Genomic DNA, 18,903 nt, shown 5'->3' with positions numbered 1-18,903 from the left:
ATAAACATGAATGCTTCTCTAGAAAAATATATGTGCTCATGCATATATACATAAAGATATCTTCCTTCTCAGTTTGAATGTGTTTTCATTCTTGCCTAATTAGTCTCATTAAGTCTCCTAGGGCTATGTAGATTACAAATGGTGAAAGTTTTCTTTCATTATTTATTATGTTGAGATAGTTTTCTAGTAGTAATTTTTTGAGTCTCTTTATCATGAAAAGGTGTTGTGACTTTTTTTCTGTATCAGTTTAAATGGTAATATTCTCCCCTTCATTCTGATAATGTGGCATTATGACAATGATTCATTTTCATAAGTTGAATTAACCTTGCTTTCTAAGAATAAATCTATTGTGTAAAATCTTTTAAACAAGCAGTTGCAATTATTTTGGAATTGTTTTGTACAGATTTATTGTATCAAGATGCATAATAGGTATGAATTTTTGGGATCCCTCTTTTTCTTTTACTTTTTTTTGACAGGCAGAATGTATAATGAGAGAGAGAGACAAAGAGAAAGGTCTTCCTTTTCTGTTGGTTCACCCCCCAATGGGTGCTGCAGCCGGCACACTGTGGCTGGTACACAATGCTGATCTGAAGCCAGGAGCCAGGTGCTTCTCCTGGTCTCCCATGCAGGTGCAGGGCCCAAGGAGTTGGGCCATCCTCCACTGCACTCCCAGGCCACAGAGGAGAGCTGAAATGGAAGAGGAGAAACTGGGGCAGAAACCGGTCACCCCGACCAGGACTACAACCTGGGGTGCCAGCGCCGCAGGCAGAGGATTAGCCTATTGAGCTGCAGCACCAGCTTGGGCTCCCTCTTTTGCTAGCAGCTTTGCCTGCCATTCTTATTAGGGTATTGTTTTCTTCTTAAAATAAATTAGAAATCTTTCCTTCCTTAATTTTCTGTTTGGAAAGAATTGTTATTAATTATTTTGTATTTTTTTTTAAATTCATCCATGAATGCATTCATCCTTAGCTTTATCTCCATTCTGGGGTTTCATTATTAATTCATGTCTATCTCTTATTAATTTTCTCATTAATTATAATTAGCTTTAAAATTTTTATAACTTTTTAAAATCTCAAGATATCTATTTCACTCCATTACATTATATTTTAGATACTATATTAGTTATCCCAGATCCAGGAACACATATGGTATCTATCATCTCAGTATTGTCTTATCTCACTCAGTATAATGGCTTTCAGTTGTGACCATCTCGTTACAAAAGACAGGATTTCATCTTTTTCTCAGCTGAATAGTATTGCATAGTGTAAATATAACAAAATTTCTTTAGCCAGTCATCAGTTGATGGGCATCAGCATTGATTCTGTCTTAGCTATTGTCAATTGTGTTGTAATAAACATGGAGGTTCAGGTAACTCATCTACTGTTTTCTTTTGTTTTGTGTAAATTCCCAGGAGCGTGATGGTGTGATGGCTACACTGTATGGTAGGTCTATATTCAGATCTCTGAGATCTCTGTCTTCCACGGTGGTTGCACCAGTTTACATTTCCACCAACAGAGTACCAGGGTACTATTTTACCTACATGCTCTTCAGCATTTGTTGATTTCTGTATGTGGGCTGTTCTAACTGGGGTGAGATGAAACCTCATTGTGGTTTTGATTTGCATTTCCCTAATGGTTACTGACCCTGAACATTTTCTAAGTGTCTGTTGGCCACTTGAATTTCCTTTCTTGAAAAATGTCTGTTCAACTACTTTTCCCATTTCTTAACTTGGTTTGCTGTTATTGTTGCTGTTGTTGTTGAGTTTCTTGAACTCTTTATAGATTCTGGATGTTAACCCTGTATCAGTTTTGTAGTTTGCAAATAATTTCTTCCATTCTGTCCATTACCTCTTACTTATGCTGACTGGTTCTTTTACAGTGAAGAAGATTCTCAGCTCTATGTAATCCCATTTGTCTTATTTGGATTTGATTGCCTGTGCTTCTGGAGTCTTTTCCAAGAACTCTTTTCCTATGCCATGCTATTCATGGTATCAGGTCATAGATTTTTGTCTTTGATACACTTTGAGTGGATTTTTGTGTGAAGTGTGAGTAGGAGTCTAATCTCATACTTCTGCACATGGAGATCTAGTTTCCCCAGAGCCATTTGTTAAAGAGACTCATTTCTCCAGTGGTAGATTTTAGCTTCTTGAACAAAGATAAATTGGTTGTATGCATGGATTCACTCCTGGAATTTCTATTCTGTTTCATTGGTCTACCAGTCTATTTTTCATCCAGTACCAGGCTGTTTTGATTATAACTTCCTTGTAGTATGTCTTGAAATCAGGTATTGTGATGCATCTGCCTTTGTTCTTATTACATAAGATTGTTTTAGGTATTCAGGGTCTCTTTTGTTTCCATATGAATTTTAGCATCATTTTGTTCTGGACAGGTGAAGAATGTCTTTAATATTTTCATTAGAAATACATTGAATCTTCAAATTCCTTTTACTAATATGGGCATTTTGATTATATTGATTCTTTCAATCCATGAACATGGATAATTTTTCAATTTATTATGTCTTTTTCTATTTCTTTGGCATTTTGTAATTTTCACCTTAGATATCTTTGACATCCTTGGTTAAATTTACTCCAAGATATTTGATTATTTTGGAACTATTGTGAATGGAACTGATCTTTCTCAACCATTACCTTGTCTGTGTATACAAAGACTATTCATTTTTCTGTGTTGGTTTTATGAAACTCAGAGTCTGTGCTGAATGCTAATTTTCCCCATGGTAAAAATCCATATATCACAAGAGTTCACATTACCCACCAGCCACAGCCCTACTCTTCACAATTGTACTGGGCAGGTACAAGAGTTCCCATGGGTGGCACTTTCCTTCTGTGGTGCTGGCTCCCATTCCACACCCATTGCAGGGTAAGCAGAGTGGAAGGTTGCTGTCCCAGTGTCTGTATGGGGGCAGACCCCAGCAGTGCTCTCAAACTGCTCTATTTGCCCCTGCTGACAGTTCCTTCTAGCTTCTGTGTGTGCACAGAAGAGCTGGAGCAGCTGGTACTGTTTATGTCTGAAATGTCACAACCTTTTCACAGTTAGCCACAGGGCATTGGTGTGGAGGAGGAAGAAATGGAGACAGAGATGCACCGCTTACCCCACTCCCCATTTAAGCAGTATCCTATCTCTCCTGAGGGCTCTGGGCCAGACTCAAGCATGGTGTTGTCTACTAGGCTGCCCTCCAGCCATATCAACAGTGGAACGGGCCAGTGCAGTCTTACCTCAACTTGCTAGCCAGTGTGGGCTGCTGGTTTCTTTGTTGTGTTCATGCTGTGTGCTCCATGCTGCATGCCTGTATCTTCCACTCAGGTCAAGACCATTTCCACTACTTTCACATCACCTCCAACTGCAGTTGTCCCTGCAACTTTTTTTTTCACAAATTTCATAGAACCTAGAGCAGACCTACCTGCTACTATTCCATCATCTTGCATCCCCCATAACATACTGTTGATAGACCGTGCTTTTAGAAACTTTTAGGCATGGAAATATTTGTGAATGTGCCTTATAATAGTTATAGCTATTTAAGGAGTCACTATTTTGTCATGTTTTATCTTTCTTTGTGTCTTGTAGTATGTTTGTCTAATTCTACTTATTTATAACAATAAAGCCTCTTCTCTCTTTTGATTGCCATTTTCATGAAAAAACTTGTCCATCCTTTCAGTTTCTTTCTTTCTTTCTTTTTTTTTTTTTTTTGACAGGCAGAGTGGACAGTGAGAGAGACAGAGAGAAAGGTCTTCCTTTGCCGTTGGTTCACCCTCCAATGGCCACCATGGCCGGTGCACCACGCTGATCTGATGGCAGGAGCCAGGAGCCAGGTGCTTCTCCTGATCTCCCATGGGGTGCAGGGCCCAAGCACCTGGGCCATCCTCCACTGCACTCCCTGGCCACAGCAGAGAGCTGGCCTGGAAGATGGGCAAATGGGACAGAATCCGGCACCCCAACAGGGACTAGAACCTGGTGTGCCAGCGCAGCAAGGCGGAGGATTAGCCTAGTGAGCCACGGCACCGGCCCCTTTCAGTTTCAAAATAAGAATCTGTTTATATCTGATTTGAATCTCTTATAGGCACTATATAGTTTAACTTCTGTTTGTTTTTATCCATTCAAGCTATCTCTGATTTTCATTGGGAAATATTATCCATATTCTATGTTCTCATTGGGAAATATTAAATATGGACTAGATTACTTAGTTTTGCCATGATGTTCCATGTTGTCTCTAGGTCTTATATTTTCTTTTTCAGTGACCCCTACTTTTGTTGGCTTCCTTTCTTTTTTTGACAGGCAGAATTAGTGAGAAAAAGAGAGACAGAGAGAAAGGTCTCCTTCCATTGGTTCACCCCCCAAATGGCTGCCACAGCTGGTGCACTCCTCCAATCCGAAACCAGGATCCAGGTGCTTCCTCCTGGTCTCCCATGTGGGTGCAGGGCCCAAGGACTTGGGCCATCCACTGCCTTCCCAGGCCACAGCAGAGAGCTGGACTATAAGAGGAGCAACCGGGACAGAATCAGACACCCCAAATGGGACTAGAACCCGGGGTGCTGGTGCCACAGGCAGAGGATTAGCCAAGTGAGCTGTGGCACCGGCCTTTGTTGGCTTCCTTTATGTTCAGTTTTTGACACATTCTGAACACCTTTTCATTCCTTTTTTATACATAAAATGTCTTTGTGGGATTATATTATTTTATCTATGGGGATTATAAATGTTGTTCTAAAGTTGTAATGATTCATGTCAAGTTGATTCTGACTTAAGTGTATATACATAAATAATTTTTCCCTGATCTGTGGTAACTAATAAATTACTTGAAATTTAATATGTTGGAGTGAAATTGACATTTTGAGATTCAATGATTGTTTATTGCCCTTGTCTTTTCTGTTGAGGAACAGTGTTTTCTTATTCATACTATTTGTTGAACTGCTTTCTTAGTGTAGGGTTAATATAATTAGTATAAAGTAAACTGAAAATAGATCTTTGTAAAAATTAAGAATGAAAATAGGGGAGAAAGGAGGATGAGTTGTGGGAGCATGGGCCATAGGAATGATGAGGTGGGAAGTATAACCATGTTACTAAATCTGTGTATATGAAATATATACCTTAAGTAAAATTTTAAAATATATTTCTCATTGGGAAATTTTATTCCTGGACTGATGAATTAATTTTGGCAACAAAGTACATAGTTTTGCCATGTTCTGTGTTGTCTTTAGGTCTTATATTTTCTTTTTTAATGTTTCCTACATCATTGGCTTCCTTTGTGTTTAACTGATTTTTTTGTAGTGACTCATCCTGATTACTTTCTCATTTCCTTTTATATATAAAAATGGTTCTGTGGTTATTATGGGGATCACGCATATTGTTCTAAAGTTACAATGACTCATGTTAAATTGATACTACATTAAATGTATATGCATACAAAAATTTTAATTCTTTGTAGAATTCATTTATAATAATTAATATTGTCTTTAAAGTTTATATTATTGATGACACAAATTATATCTTTGTATATTACAAACCATCAGAAGTGATTCATTTGGAAAATTATTTTATGATTCATTCATTTATTTGAAAGCCAGAGTTACAGAGAGAGAGGGAGACACAGAGGGATGCCTTCCATCCACTATTGACTCCCCAGATGGCCACAACATCCAAAGCTGGGCCAAGACAAAGCCAGGAGGAAGGAACTTCATGTGGTCTCCCACATGAATAGCAGGGACTCCACAGCTCCAGCTCCTCCTCAGTGACCAGCCACTTGGCAGCTCCAGCTCCTCCTCAGTGACCAGCCGCTCCAGCTCCTCATCAGCGTCCAGCCAATCCAGTTCCAGCTCCTCCTTGGTGTCCAGCTGCTCCATAGCTCCAGCTGCTGCTCGGCATCCAGCCGCTCCAGCTCCAGGACCTCCTCAGCCCTCAGACGCTCCAGCTCCAGCTCTTCCTCAGCATCCAGCTGCTCCACAGCTCGAGCTCTTCCTCAGCCCCTGCTGCTCCACAGCTCCAGTTCCTTCTTGGCATCCAGCTGCTCCATTTCCAGCTCCTCCTCGGTGTCCAGCCACTCCACAGCTCCAGCACCTCCTCGGGTCCAGGAACTCCAGCTCCAGCTTCTCCTCAGCATCCAGCTATTCCAATTCCAGCTCCTGTTTGGCGTCCAGCTGCACCACAGCTCCAGCTCCTCCTTGGCATCCAGATGCTCCATCTCCAGCTCCTCCTCAATATCCAGCCACTCCACAGCTCCAGCTCCTCCCTGGTGTTCAGCCTCTCCAGCTCCAGCTCCTCCTCGGTGTCCAGGCATTCCAGCTCCAGCTCCTCCTCAGAATCCAGCTACTCCAGTTCCAACTGCTGTTCAGTGTCCAGCTGCTCCATAGCTCCAGATCCTCCTCGGCATCTAGCTGCTCCAGATTCAGCTCTTCCTTAGCATCTAGCTGCTCCAGGTTCCGCTCCTCCTCATTGTCCCATTGCTCCAAAACTCCAGCTCCTCCTCAGGTCCTGGCAGCGTGGCAGCTCCAGCTCGTCCTTGGTGTCCAGCCACTCCAGCTCCAGCTCATCCTTGGTGTCCAGCTTCTCTGCATCTCCAGCTCCTCCCCGGTGTCCAGCTGCTTCAGCTCTAGCTCCTCCTTTGCCACCAGTCACTCAGCAGCTCCAGCCCCTCTAGGCCCACAGCCACTCCAGTTCCAGCTCCTCCTCTGCATCCAGCCACTCCGCTGCTCCAGCCATTCCTCAGCCACTGGCTGCTCTTCATTTCCAGCTCCACCTCAGCCCCCGCCACTCCACAGCTCTAGTTCCTCCTCGGCATCCAGCCTCTCCAGCTCCAGCTAATCCTCAGCGTCCAGCCACTCAGCAGCCCCAGCACCTCCTTGATGTCCAGGTGCTCCACAGCTCCAGCTCTTCCTCAGTGTCCAACCACTCCAGCTCCAGCTCTTCCTCAGTGTCCAGCCACTCCAATTCCAGCTCCTCCTTGGCTCCCAGCCACTCCAGCTCCATCTCCTCCTCGGCATGCAGCCACACGACAGCTCCAGCTCCTCCTCAGTGTCCAGCTGCTCTGCAGCTCCAGCTCCCCTCCACATCCTGGCAGCTTGGCAGCTCTAGCTCCTCCTTGGCCCCTGTCACTCAGAAGCTCCAGCTCCTACTCGGCTCCCAGCCACTCCAGCTCCAGCTCCTCCTCAGTGTCCAGTGGCTCCAGCTGTAGCTCGTCCTAGGAGTCCAGCTGCTCTGCAGCTCCAGCTCCTCCTCAGCCCCTGGTTGCTCCATACCCCCAGCTCCTCCTTGGCATCCAACTGAACAGCTCCAGCTTCTCTTGGCATCCAGCCACTCCATAGCTCCAGCTCTTCTCAGCCTCCAGCTGCTCTGCAATTCCAGCTCCTCTTCAGCATCCAGCAGCTCCAGCTCGAGCTCCTCCTCAGCTTCCAGCCAATAAAGCTCCAGCTCCTCCTTGATGTCCAGCTGCTCCGCAGCTCCAGTTCCTCCTCAGCATCCAGCTGCTTAGCGGCTCCAGCTTCACCTTGGCATCCAGCTGCTCTGCAGCTCCAGCTCCTCCTCAGTGTCCAGCTGCTCAAGCTCCAGCTCTTGCTCAGCATCCAGCCACTCTGCAGCTCCAGCTCTGCCCCGCATCCTGGCAGCTAGGCAGCACCAGCTCCTCCTTGGTGTCCAGCAGCTCCAACTCTAGCTCCTCCTTGGCCCCCAGTCACTCGGAAAGTCCAGCACCTCATCGGCTCCCAGCTGCTCCAGCTCCAGCTCCTCCTCAGTGTCCAGCAGCTCCAGCTCTAGCCTGTCCTAGGAGTCCAGATGCTCTGCAGCTCCAGCTACTCCTCAGCCCCTGGTCGCTCCATACCCCCAGCTCCTCCTTGGCATCCAGCTGACCAGCTCCAGCTTCTCGGCGTCCAGCCACTCCGCAGCTCCAGCTCCACCTTGGCTCCCAGTCACACCAGCTCCAGCTCCTCCTCAGCCTCCAGGAGCTGCAGATCCAGCTTCTTCTCAGCATCAAGTTGTTCCAGATTCAGCTACTCCTCAGCTCCCAGCCGCTCCTCCTTGGCATCCAGCTGCTCCAGCTCCAACCCCTCCTCAGTGTCCAGCCACTCGGCAGCCCCTGCTCCTCCTTGACGTCCAGCCACACTGCAGCTCCGGCACCTCCCAGGCTCCTGGCCACAAGGCATCTCGGGCACATCCTAGGCATCCAGCTGCTCCAGCACCAGTTCATCCTTGGTGTCCAGCTGCTCTGGAGCTCCAGCATCTCCTCGTCCAGCCCTTCCAGCTCAAGCTGTTAACCAGCACCCACCCATGCTGCAGCTCCAGCTTCTCCTCGGCTCCCGGCTGCTCAGCAGCTCCAGCTCCTCCTCAGTTCCCGGCCGCTCAGGAGCTCCAGATCCTCCTCAGCTCCCAGCTGCACCAGCTCCAGCTCCTCCTCAGCATCCAGCCTGCTCCAGCTCCAGCTCCTCCTTGGCATCCAGTACTCGGCAGCTCCAGTTCCTCCTTAGTGTCCAGGCACTCCATGGCTCCAGATTCTTGGCATCCAGCTGCTCAGAAGTTCCAGCTCCTCAGCCCCTGGCTGCTCTGCAGCTCCAGCTCCTCCTCAGCCCTCAGATGCTCCAGCTCCAGCTCCTCCTCAGCGTCTAGCCGCTCAGCTGCTCCAGCTCTTCCTCAGCCTCTGGCTGCTCTGCAGCTCCAGTTCCACATCAGCCCTCAGCCGCTCCAAAGCTGTAGTTCCTCCACAGCATCCAGCCACTCCTTCCCTGTTCCAGCTCCTCCTCAGCATCCAGTTGCTCGGCAGCTCCAGCTCCTCCTAGGCCCCCAGCCTCTCCAGCTCCAGCTCCTCCTTGGTATCTAGGCACTCCAGCTCCAGCTCTTCCTCGTTGTCCAGTTGCTTGGAAACTCCAGCTCCTCCTCAGCTCTGGGCAGTGCAGCAGCTCCAGCTCCTTCTTGGTGTCCAGCTTCTTGGAAGCTCCAGCTCCTCCCTGGTGTCCAGCTGTTCCAGCTCTAGCTTCTTCTTTGCCCCCAGTCTCTCGGCAGCTCCAGCCCCTCTAGGCCCTCAGTTGCTGGCTGCTCCGCAGCTCCACCTCAGCCCCTGCCACTCCACAGCTCCAGCTCCTCCTCAACGTCCAGCCACTCAGCAGCCCCAGCACCTCCTCGATGTCCAGCCGCTCCACAGCTCCAGTTCCTCCTCAGCTCCCGGCCACTCAACATCTCCAGCTCCTCCTTGGCATCCAACTGCTCCAGCTCCAGCTCCTCCTAGTGTCCAGTTTCTCCAGCTCCAGCTCCTCCTCAGCCCCCACTGCTACACAGCTCCAGCTCCTCCTCAGCCCCCACCACTCTGCAGCTCCAGCTCTTCCTCAGCATCCAGCCATTCCACAGTTCCAGCTCTGCCTCAGCCCCTGGGCACTACGCAGTTCCAGTTCCTCTCTGGCATCCATCAGCCCCAGCTCCAGCTACCCTTTGGCATCCAGCCACTCCGCAGCTCCAGCTCCTCCTCAGATCCTGGCCACTTGGCAGCTCCAGCTCCTCCTCAGTGACCAGCTTCTCCAGCTCCAGCTCATCGTCAGCATCCAGCCACTCCAGCTCCAGCTCTTCCTCGGCATCCAGGCACTCCACAGCTCCAGCTCCTCCTCAGAACCCTGCCGCTCAGCAGCTCCAGCTCCTCCTCAGTGAGCAGCTGCTCCAGCTGAAGCTCTTCATCAGCATCCAGCCACTCCAGCTCCAGCTCCTCCTTGGTGTCCAGTCACTCCAGCTCCAGGTCCTCCTCATCGTCCAGCCCGTCCAGCTCCAGCTCCTCCTCAGAGTCCAGCTGCTCCAGCTTCAGTTCCTGCTCAGCGTCCAGCCACTCCAGCTCCTCCTCAGCATCCAGCCACTCTGCAGCTCCAGCTCATCCTCGGCATCCAGCTGCTCCAGCTCCAGCTCCTTCTCGGAGTCCAGCGGCTCCAGCTCCAGCTCCTCATTGTCCAGCTGCTCCAGCTCTAGCTCCTCCTCGGCCCCCACCCACTCCTGCTCCAGCTCCTCCTTGGTGTCCTGATGCTCCACAGCTCCAGCTCTTCCTCAGCCCCCGGCCACTCTGCAGCTCCAGCTCTACCTCAGTCCCCACCGCTCCACAGCTCCAGCTCCTCCCCAGCATTCAGCATCTCCAGCTCGTCCTTGGTTTCCAGGCACTCCAGCTCCAGCTCCTCCTCAGTGTTCAGTCACTCAGCAGCCCCAGGTCCTCCTCGGTGTCCAACTGCTCCTGCTGTAGCTCCACCTCAGTGTCTAGGCACTCCAGCTCCAGCTCCTCCTCAGCATCCAGCTGCTCCACAGCTCCAGTTCCTCCTAAGCCCCTGGTTGCTACTCAGTTCCAGCTCCTCCTTGATGTTCAGCCTCTCCAGCTCTATCTCCTCCTAGGCCCCCTGCTGCTTTAGTCTAGCTCCTCCTTGGCCCCAGTCACTCAGTATCTCCAGCTCTTCCTCAGCCCCCAGCCGCTCCAGCTCCAGCTCCTCCTCAATGTCCAGCCGCACAAGTTTCAGCTCCTGCTTGGCATCCAGGTGCTCCACAGCTCCAGCTCCTCCTCAGCCCCCATCTGCTTGGCACTTCCAGCTTCTCCTAGGCATCCAGCAACTCCAGCTCCAGCTCCTCCTGTGTCCAGCTGCTCTGTAGCTCCAGCTCCTCCTCAGCCCCTGCTGCTATGAAGCTCCAACTCCTCCTCAGATCCCTGCTGCTTGGCAGCTCCAGCTCCTCCTCAGTGACCAGCCGCTCCAGCTCAAGCTCTTTATCAGCATCCAGCCACTCCAGTTCCAGGTCCTCTTGGTGTCCAGCCACTCCAGCTCCAGTTCCTAATCGGCGTAAAGCCACTATGCAGCTCCAGCTCCTCCTCAGCTCCCATCCACTAGGCAGCTCCAGCTCCTCCTTGGTTCCAGGGCTGCTCGGCAGCTCCAGCTCCTCCTCGGTGTCCAGCTGCTCCAGCTCTAGCTCCTCCTCAGTGTCCAGCAGCTCTAGCTCCAGCTCGTCCTTGGTGTCCAGCCACTCTGCAGCTCCAGCTCCTTGGCTCCCGGCCACTCAGCAGCTCCAGCTCCTCCTTGATGTCCAGATTCTCCAGCTCTAGCTCCTCCTCAGCATCCAGCTGCTCCAGCTGCAGCTCCTCCTGTGTCCAGCTGCTCCAGCTCTAGCTCCTCCTTGGCCCAAGCTACTTCACACCCCCAACTCCTCCTTGGCTTCAAGGCACTTGGCAGCTCCAGCTCCTTGGTGACCAGCTTCTCTGTGGCTCCAACTCCTCCTCAGACCCTGCTGCTATGCAGCTCCAGCTCCTCCTTGGCATCCAGCCACTCCACCTCCAGCTCCTCCTTGGCATCCAGCCACTCCACCTCCAGCTCCTCCTTGGCATCCAGCCACTCTGAAGCTCCAGCTCCTCCTCAGATCCTGGATGCTCGGCAGCTCCAGCTCCTCCTCAGAGTCCAGCCGCTCCAGCTGCAGCTCCTCCTCGGAATCCAGCCACTTCAGCTCTAGCTCCTCAACCTCCACCTGCTCCAGCTCTAGCTGCACCTCAGCATCCAGCCACTCCACCTCCAGCTCCTCCTCAGTGCCAGCTGCTCCACCTCTCCAGCTCTTCCTCAACCCCCAGCTTCTCCGCAGCTCCAGCTCCTCCTCGGTGTCCAACCACTCAAGCTCCAGTTCCTCCTCAGAGTCCAGCCGCTCCAGCTCCAGCTCCTGCTCAGTGTCCAGCCGCTCCAGCTCCAGGTCCTCCTCGGCCCTCAGACACTCCAGCTCCAGCTCTTCCTCAGGGTCCAGCCGCTCTGCTGCTCCAGCTTTTCCTCAGCCCCTGGCCTCTCTGCAGCTCCCGCTCCACCTTGGCGTCCAGCTGCTCCAGCTCCAGCTTCTAATCAGCGTAAAGCCACTATGCAGCTCCAGCTCCTCCTCGGCTCCCGTCCATTCTGCAGCTCCAGCTCCTCCTTGGTTCCAGGGCTGCTCAGCAGCTCCAGCTCCTCCTCGGTGTCCAGCTTCTCCAGCTCTAGCTCCTCCTCAGATCCTGGATGCTTGGCAGCTCCAGCTCCTCCTTGGCATCCAGCCCCTTCAGCTCTAGCTCCTCCTAGACCTCCAGCCACTCCAGCTCCAGTTCCACCTCAGCATCCAGCCACTCAGCAGCTCCAGCTTGTCTTCGACTTCAGCTGCCCTGCGGCTCCAGCACCTCCTCGGCTCCCAGTTGCTCGGCATCTCCAGCACCTACTCGGCATCCAGCCACTCCAGCTCCAGCTCATCTTTGGTGTCCAGCTGCTCTGCAGCTCCAGCACCTCCTCGGCATTCAGGCGCCCGGCAGCTCCAGCTCCTCCTTGACGTCCATCCACTCCATCTCCAGCTCCTAATCGGCTTCAAGCCACTACGCAGCTCCAGCTCCTCCTTGGCTCCCATCCACTTGGCAGCTCCAGCTCCTCCTCAGTTCCTGGCCGCTCCTTAGCTCCAGCTCCTTTTCGGTGTCCAGGTGCTCTGCAGCTCCAGCTCCTCCTCAGCATCCAGCCTCTCAAGCTCCAGCTCCTCCTTGCCTCCCAGAAGCTCAGCAGCTCCAGCTCCTCCTCAGTGTCCAGCTGCTTCAACTCCAGCTCCTCCTTGGCTCCCTACAGCTCTGCAGCTCCAGCTCCTCCTTGGTGTCCAGCCACTCCAGCTCCTCCTCGGCATCCAGCTGCTCCGCAGATCCAGCTCCTCCTCACATCCTGGACACTCGGCAGCTCCAGCTCCTCATCAGAGTCCAGCTGCCCCAGCTCCAGCTCCTCCTCAGTGCCCTGCTGTTCCGCTGCTCGAGCTCTTCCTCAGCCTCTGACCACTCTGTAGCTCCAGCTGCACTTCAGCCCCCACCACTCCACAGTTCCAGCACCTACTCGGCGTCCAGCCGCTCCACCTCCAGCTCCTGAGAGTCCAGCCACTCAGCAGCTCCAGCTCCTCTTTGGCGTCCATCTGCCCCATGGTTCCAGCACCTCCTCAGCTCCCAGTCACTCAGCATCTCCAGCACCTACTCGGCGTCCAGCTGCTCCAGCTCCAGCTCCTCCTTGGCGTCCAACTGCTCCAGCTCCAGCTCATCCTTTGTGCCAAGCTGCTCTGCAGCTACAGCACCTCTTCAGCATCCAGGCGCCCAGCAGCTCCAGTTCCTCCTCAGCTCCTGGCTGCTCGGCATCTGCAGCTCCTCCTCGGCATCCAACCCCTCCAGCTTCAGCTCCTCCTCAGCATCCAGCCACTCGGCAGCTCCAGGTCCTCCTCGACATCCACCCCTTCTGCAGCTCCAGCATCTTCTTGGCTCCCGGCAGCTTGGCATCTCCAGCACCTCCTAAGCGTCCAGCCGCTCTAGCTCCAGCTCATCATCGGTGTCCAGCCACTCCAGCTCCAGCTCCTCCTTGGTGTCCAGCCACTCTGCAGCTCCAGCTCCTCCCTAACCCCTGGCCACTCCTCAGCTCCAGCTCCACCTCAGTGTCCAGCCACTCGGCAGCCCCAGCTCCTCCTCGACGTCCAGCTGCTTCAGCTGAAGCTCCACCTCGGTGTCCAGGCACTCCAGCTCCAGCTCCTCCTCAGCGTCCAGCTGCTCTGCAGCTCCAGTTCCTCTTCAACCCCCAGCTGCTCGAGTTCTAGCTCCTCCTCAACACCCAGCTGCTACAGCTCCAGCTCCTCCTTAGTGTCCAGCCGCTCCACTTCCAGCTTCTCCTCAGTGTCAGCTGCTCCACAGATCCAGCTCCTCCTTGGCATCCAGCCACTGCAGCTCAGCTCATCCTCAGCATCCAGCCACTTGGCAGCCCCAGCTCCTCCTTGAAGTCCAGCCGCTTGGAATCTCCAGCTTCTCCTAGGCATCCAGCCACTCCAGCTGCAGCTCCTCCTTGGCTCCTGGCAGCTTGGCAACTCCAGTTCCTCCTCGCCATTCAGCCACTCCAGCTCCAACTCCTCCTGAACATCCAGCTGCTCCAGTTTCAGCTCTGCTTGGCTTCCAGTTGCTCCACAGCTCCAGCTCCTCCTCGGTGTCCAGTCGCTCCAGCTCCTGCTCCACCTCAGCATCCAGCCACTGCAGCTCCAGCTACTCCTTGGTGTCCAGCTGCTCCAGCTCCAGCTCCTCCATGGCTCGTGGAAGCTCAGCAGCTCCAGCTCCTCTTCGGCATCCAGCCACTCAAGCTCCAGGTCCTCCTCGGCATCCAGCCACTCTGCAGCTCCAGTTCTTCTCAGCCCCCAGTTGCTCCGCACCTCCAGCTCCTCCTCAGCATCCAGCCGCTCCAGCTCCAGCTCCTCCTTGGCCTCCAGTCGCTCGGCATCTCCAGCTCTTGTTCGGCCCCCAGGTGCTCCAGGCCCAGCTCCTCCTTGGCGTCCAGTTGCTCCAGTTCTAGCTCCTCCTCAATCCCCAGCTGCTACAGCCCCAGCTCCTCCTCAGTGTCCAGCCACTCCAGTTCCAACTACTCCTCGGTGTCCAGCTGCTCTGCAGATCCAGCTCTTCCTCAGCATCCAGCCACTCCAGCTCAGCTCCTCAGCATCCAGCCACTCGGCAGCCCCAGCTCCTCCTTGAAGTCCAGCCGCTCCAGCTCCAGCTCCTCCTTGGCTCCCGGCTGCTTGGCAGCTCCAGCTCCTCCTAGGCTCCCAGCCGCTCCAGCTCCAGCTCCTCCTTGGCTTCCAGCCATTCCAACTCCAGTTCCTTTTTGGCTCCCAGCCACTTGGCAAGTCCAGCTCCTCCTCAGTGTCCAGCCACTCCAGCTCTAGTTCCTCCTTGGCACCAGTTGCTCCCCAGTTCCAGCTCCTCCTTGGCGTCCATCCACTCCACAACTCCTGCTCTCTTCAACCCGTGGCCACTCTGCGGCTCCAGCTCCTCCTCAGCTCCCAGCCACTCCAGCTCCAGCTCCTCCTCAGCCTCCAGCTGCTTGGCAATTCCAGCTCCACCTTGGCATCCAGCTGCTCCACACCTCCACTCCTCCTTAGCTACCAGCCACTCCAGCTCCAGCTCCTCCTTGGCGTCCAGCCGCTTCAGCTCTAGCTCCTCCATGACCTCCAGTTGCTCCAGCTCTAGTTCCACCTCAGCATCCAGCTGCTGCAGCTCCAGCTCCTCCTCAGTGTCCAGCTGCTCTGTGGCTGTAGCTCCTCCTCAGCCCCTGGTGCTCTGCAGCTCCAGCTAATCCTCAGCACCCACTGCTCTGCTGCTCCATCTCTTCCTTGGCTCCCGGCTGCTCTGCAGCTCCAGCTTCTCCTTGGCATCCAGCTCCTCCAGCTGCAGCTCCTCCTCGGTGTCCAGCCACTCTGCAGCTCCATCTCCTCCTTGCATCCAGCTGCTTCAGCTCCAGCTCCTCCTTGGCATCCAGCCACTCTAACTCCAGCTCCTCCTTGGCTCCCAGCTGCTCGGCAGCTCCATCTCCTCCTTGCATCCAGCTGCTTCAGCTCCAGCTCCTCCTTGGCATCCAGCCACTCTAACTCCAGCTCCTCCTTGGCTCCCAGCTGCTCGGCAGCTCCAGCTCCTCCTCAGTATCCAGTCACTCCAACTCTAGCTCCTCCTTGGCCACCAGTTGATCCTCAGCTCCACCTGCTCCTTGGCATCCAGATACTCCACAGCTCCAGCTCCTCCTCGGCTCCTGGCTGCTCCAGCTCTGGCTCCTCCTTGGCTCCCAGCCACTCAGCAGCTCCAGCTCTTCCTTGGCATCCAGGTGCTCCAGCTCCAGCTCCTACTCAGCGTCCAGCTGCTCCAGCTCCAACTCCTCCTTGGCTCCCAGCCACTCAGCAGCTCCAGCTCTTCAGTGTCCAGCCACTCCAGCTCTAGCTCCTCCTTGGCCACCAGTCACTTGGCAGCCACAGCTCCTCCTTGGCATCCAGCTGCTCCAGCTCTAGCTCCTTCTCAGCCCTCAGCCCCTCCAGCTCCAGCCCCTCATTATCCAGCTATTCCAGTTCCAGCTGCTTGCATCTCCAGCTCTCCCTCATCTCCTGGCCACTAGGCAGCTCCAGCTCCTTTTCGGCATCCAGCTGCTTCAGCTTTAGCTCCTCCATGACCTCTAGCCACTCCAGGTCCAGCTCCACCTCCACATTCAGCTGCTCCAGCCCCAGCTCCTCCTCAGTGTCCAGCTGCTCTGCATCTCCATCTCTTCTTCAGCCCCCGACAACTCCACAGCTTCAGCTCCTCCTCGGCATCCAGCCAATCTGCAGCTCCAGCTCCTCCTCAGATCCTGGATGCTCAGCAGCTCTAGCTCCTCCTCATAGTCCAGCTGGTCCAGCTCTAGCACCTCCTTGGCACCAGTCGCTCGGCAGCTGCAGCTCATCCTCGGCCCCCAGCCTCTCCAGCTTCAGCACCTCCTCGGTGTCCAGCTGTTCCAGCTCTATCTCCTCTTTGGACCCAGTTGCTCTGCAGCTCTAGCTCCTACTTGGCCCTAGCCACCCCACTTCTAGCACCTCCTCAGAGTCCAGCCATTCCGCAGATCCAGCTCCTCCTCAGTGTCCAGCTATTCCAGCTCCAGCTCCTCTTCAGCAACTAGCTGCTCCAGCTCCAGCTCCTCCTTGGCTCTTGGCTGCTCAGCAGCTCCAGCTCCTCCTCAGAGTCCAGCCGCTCATCTCCAGCTCCTCATTGGCCCCCAGCCACTCCAGCTCCAGTTCCTCCTTGGCCCTCAGCTGCTCCAGCTCCAGCTCCTCCTCAGCATCCAGCCATTGCAAATCCAGCTCCTCCTCGGCATCCAGCTGCTCAAGCTCCATCTCTTTCTTGGCATTCTGCCACTCCACAGGTCAGGCTCCTCAGCCCCCAGCTGCTCCACAGCTCCAGCTCCTCCTCGGCCCCCAGCCGCTCCATCTCCATTTCCTCCTCAGTATCCAGCCGCTCTGAAGCTCCAGCTCCTCCTCGGCTCCCATCCGCTCAGCAGCTCCACCTCTTCTTTGGTGTCCAGCCACTCCAGCTGCAGCTCTTCCTCGGCCCCAAGCTGCTCCACAGTTCCAGCTCCTCCTTGGCTCCTAGCCACTCAGTATCTTCAGCTCCTCCTCGGTGTCCAGCCCCTCCAGAGCTCCAGCTCCTCCTTGGTGTCTAGCAGCTCCTCAGCTCCAGCTCTTCCTCGGCATCCAGCTGCTCCACAGCTCCAACTCCTTGGAGTCCAGCCACTCCAGCTCTAGCTCCTCCTTAGCCCCCAGCTGCTCCCCAGCTCCAACTCCTCCTCAGTGTCCAGGCACTTAGCATCTCCATCTTCTCCTCAGCATCCAGCCGCTCCAGCTCCAGCTCCTTGGCCCCCAGCCACTCGGCAGCTCCAGCTCCTCCTCGGTGTCCAGCTGCTCCAGCTCTAGCTCCTCAGCATCCAGCCACTCAAGCTGCAGCTCCTCCTAAGCGTCCAGCCACTTCAGCTCCAGCTCTTCCTCAACCCCCAGCTGCTCTGCAGCTCCAGCTCTTCCTCAGCCCCCAGCTGCTCCACAGCTTCAGCTTCTCCTCGGTCTCCAGCTGCTCCAGCTCCAGCTCCTCCTCAGTGTCCAGCTGCTCAGCTTCTCTTTGGTGTCCAGTTGCTCCACAGCTCCAGCTCCAGTAGCTCCTCTGGCTCCCCGAATGCCTCCTGTCACAGGCAGGACAACAAACGGTGCCTGTGCTCCAAATCCAAACCACCTAAAATGGAGAGGAAAAGATGGAGCACATCTCCTAAACCCACCAAAGTGCACATTTGGAGGCTCACCAGGAACGTGACCAAGGACCACATCATGGAGATATTTTCCACTATGGGAAGAGTAAAATGATTGACATGCCTGTCGACAGGATGCACCCATCTGTCTAAAGGCTATGCCTGTGTGGGGTTTGAGGAGGCCAAGAAGGCACTGAAGCACATGGATGAAGCACAAATTGATGGCCAGGAAATCACTGCTACTGCTGTGCTGGCCTTCTGGCCCAGGCCACCCCCTTGGGGATTCAGTCCTCCCAGGAGAATGCTTCTGCCACCTCCTATGTGGTGCAGGTCACCCCCCATGGATGAGAAGATCTCCTCCCTGAGGTCAGGTCTCCCGTGCACTGGCAATCTCGCTCTCCTGGCTGCCGCCACCACAGGAGCCCCTCCAGCTCCAACTCTTCCCACCGAAACTTGTTCCCCTGTAACTTATATCCCAGCCACCTCAGTTCTGTTGCTTTTCTGGCTGGAAAAGAATCAGTAGGAAAGGGAATTCCTCATGCAGGCAGGCTTCAGTGTCCACAGTGGAGTAATTTTCTCTGCAGGTCGAGTTCTGGCTGCAGAGACTTGAGGGTGTGGGGTTGTGCCTGGGAAGATGCCCTCCAGTTTCAGAGCCATAAAGCTCACCCATTCCTGGTTCCCAAGAGTCCCTTCAGCAGGGACAAGTGAGGCTTCTGGTACAACGAAGCTCCATCTGGCAGTGCAGTGACCCTTCCACAGGTGGCCTGGGCCAGGCTGTAGCCTTCTCACACCCTTGCTGGGCACTGCTGTCCTACAACCAGCTGCTGTTGGCCCAGAGGGGTGGCCATGAATGGCTCTGTCTCTCCACATACTCCTCACACCCCTCTCCAGTTCCCATCACTCATTGATGCTGAGTGAGCTGAGAGCCCGCTCTGCAGGGTCATCATGGAAACCCCCCATTGGCACCTGCCACTCACGGTGGGCTTTCTGGTTACCTTGGTATTGCTCTTGTTGGCTTTTATTGTACAGTCAGTACTATCAAATTCTTGTTTTGAGTTTTGTAACTTTACAACATTTTAGATAACTGTTGTGTTTGTTCTTTGTTGTGTATAGCGAAATAATTGTGTTGAATAAACCTAGGGTTAGAATGCACAAAAAAGGATGTTTATGTTAATACTATATTTTTTAATTTAATTGTGACACCAACATTTAGAAATTCCAATTACATAAAAATAGTTTGTTACAAATTCATTACTCTTCTACCACATTGGAGCACACAATAAAAGAAAGATTGTTTCCTTAAATTTTTCTTCTGAATTTTCTTCTTATGCCTTGACCTAATTGATTTGGATTTGAGCAAGCTGACTTATGCTTAT

General features: G+C 53.6%; 1 pseudogene; it reads left to right on the top strand.

Moving 5' to 3' along the window:
• LOC149119345 (uncharacterized) overlaps nt 1-18,235 on the top strand; it is a 108,970-nt pseudogene extending 90,735 nt beyond the window's left edge.
• The last annotated feature ends 668 nt before the right edge of the window (nt 18,236-18,903 follow it).

This window comes from Oryctolagus cuniculus, chromosome Y (genome assembly GCF_051225735.1).
Source record: "Oryctolagus cuniculus isolate XC-2025 breed Fujian yellow rabbit chromosome Y, ASM5122573v1, whole genome shotgun sequence".
NCBI lineage: Eukaryota > Metazoa > Chordata > Mammalia > Lagomorpha > Leporidae > Oryctolagus > Oryctolagus cuniculus.
This window is presented reverse-complemented; position numbering and strand designations above follow the sequence as displayed.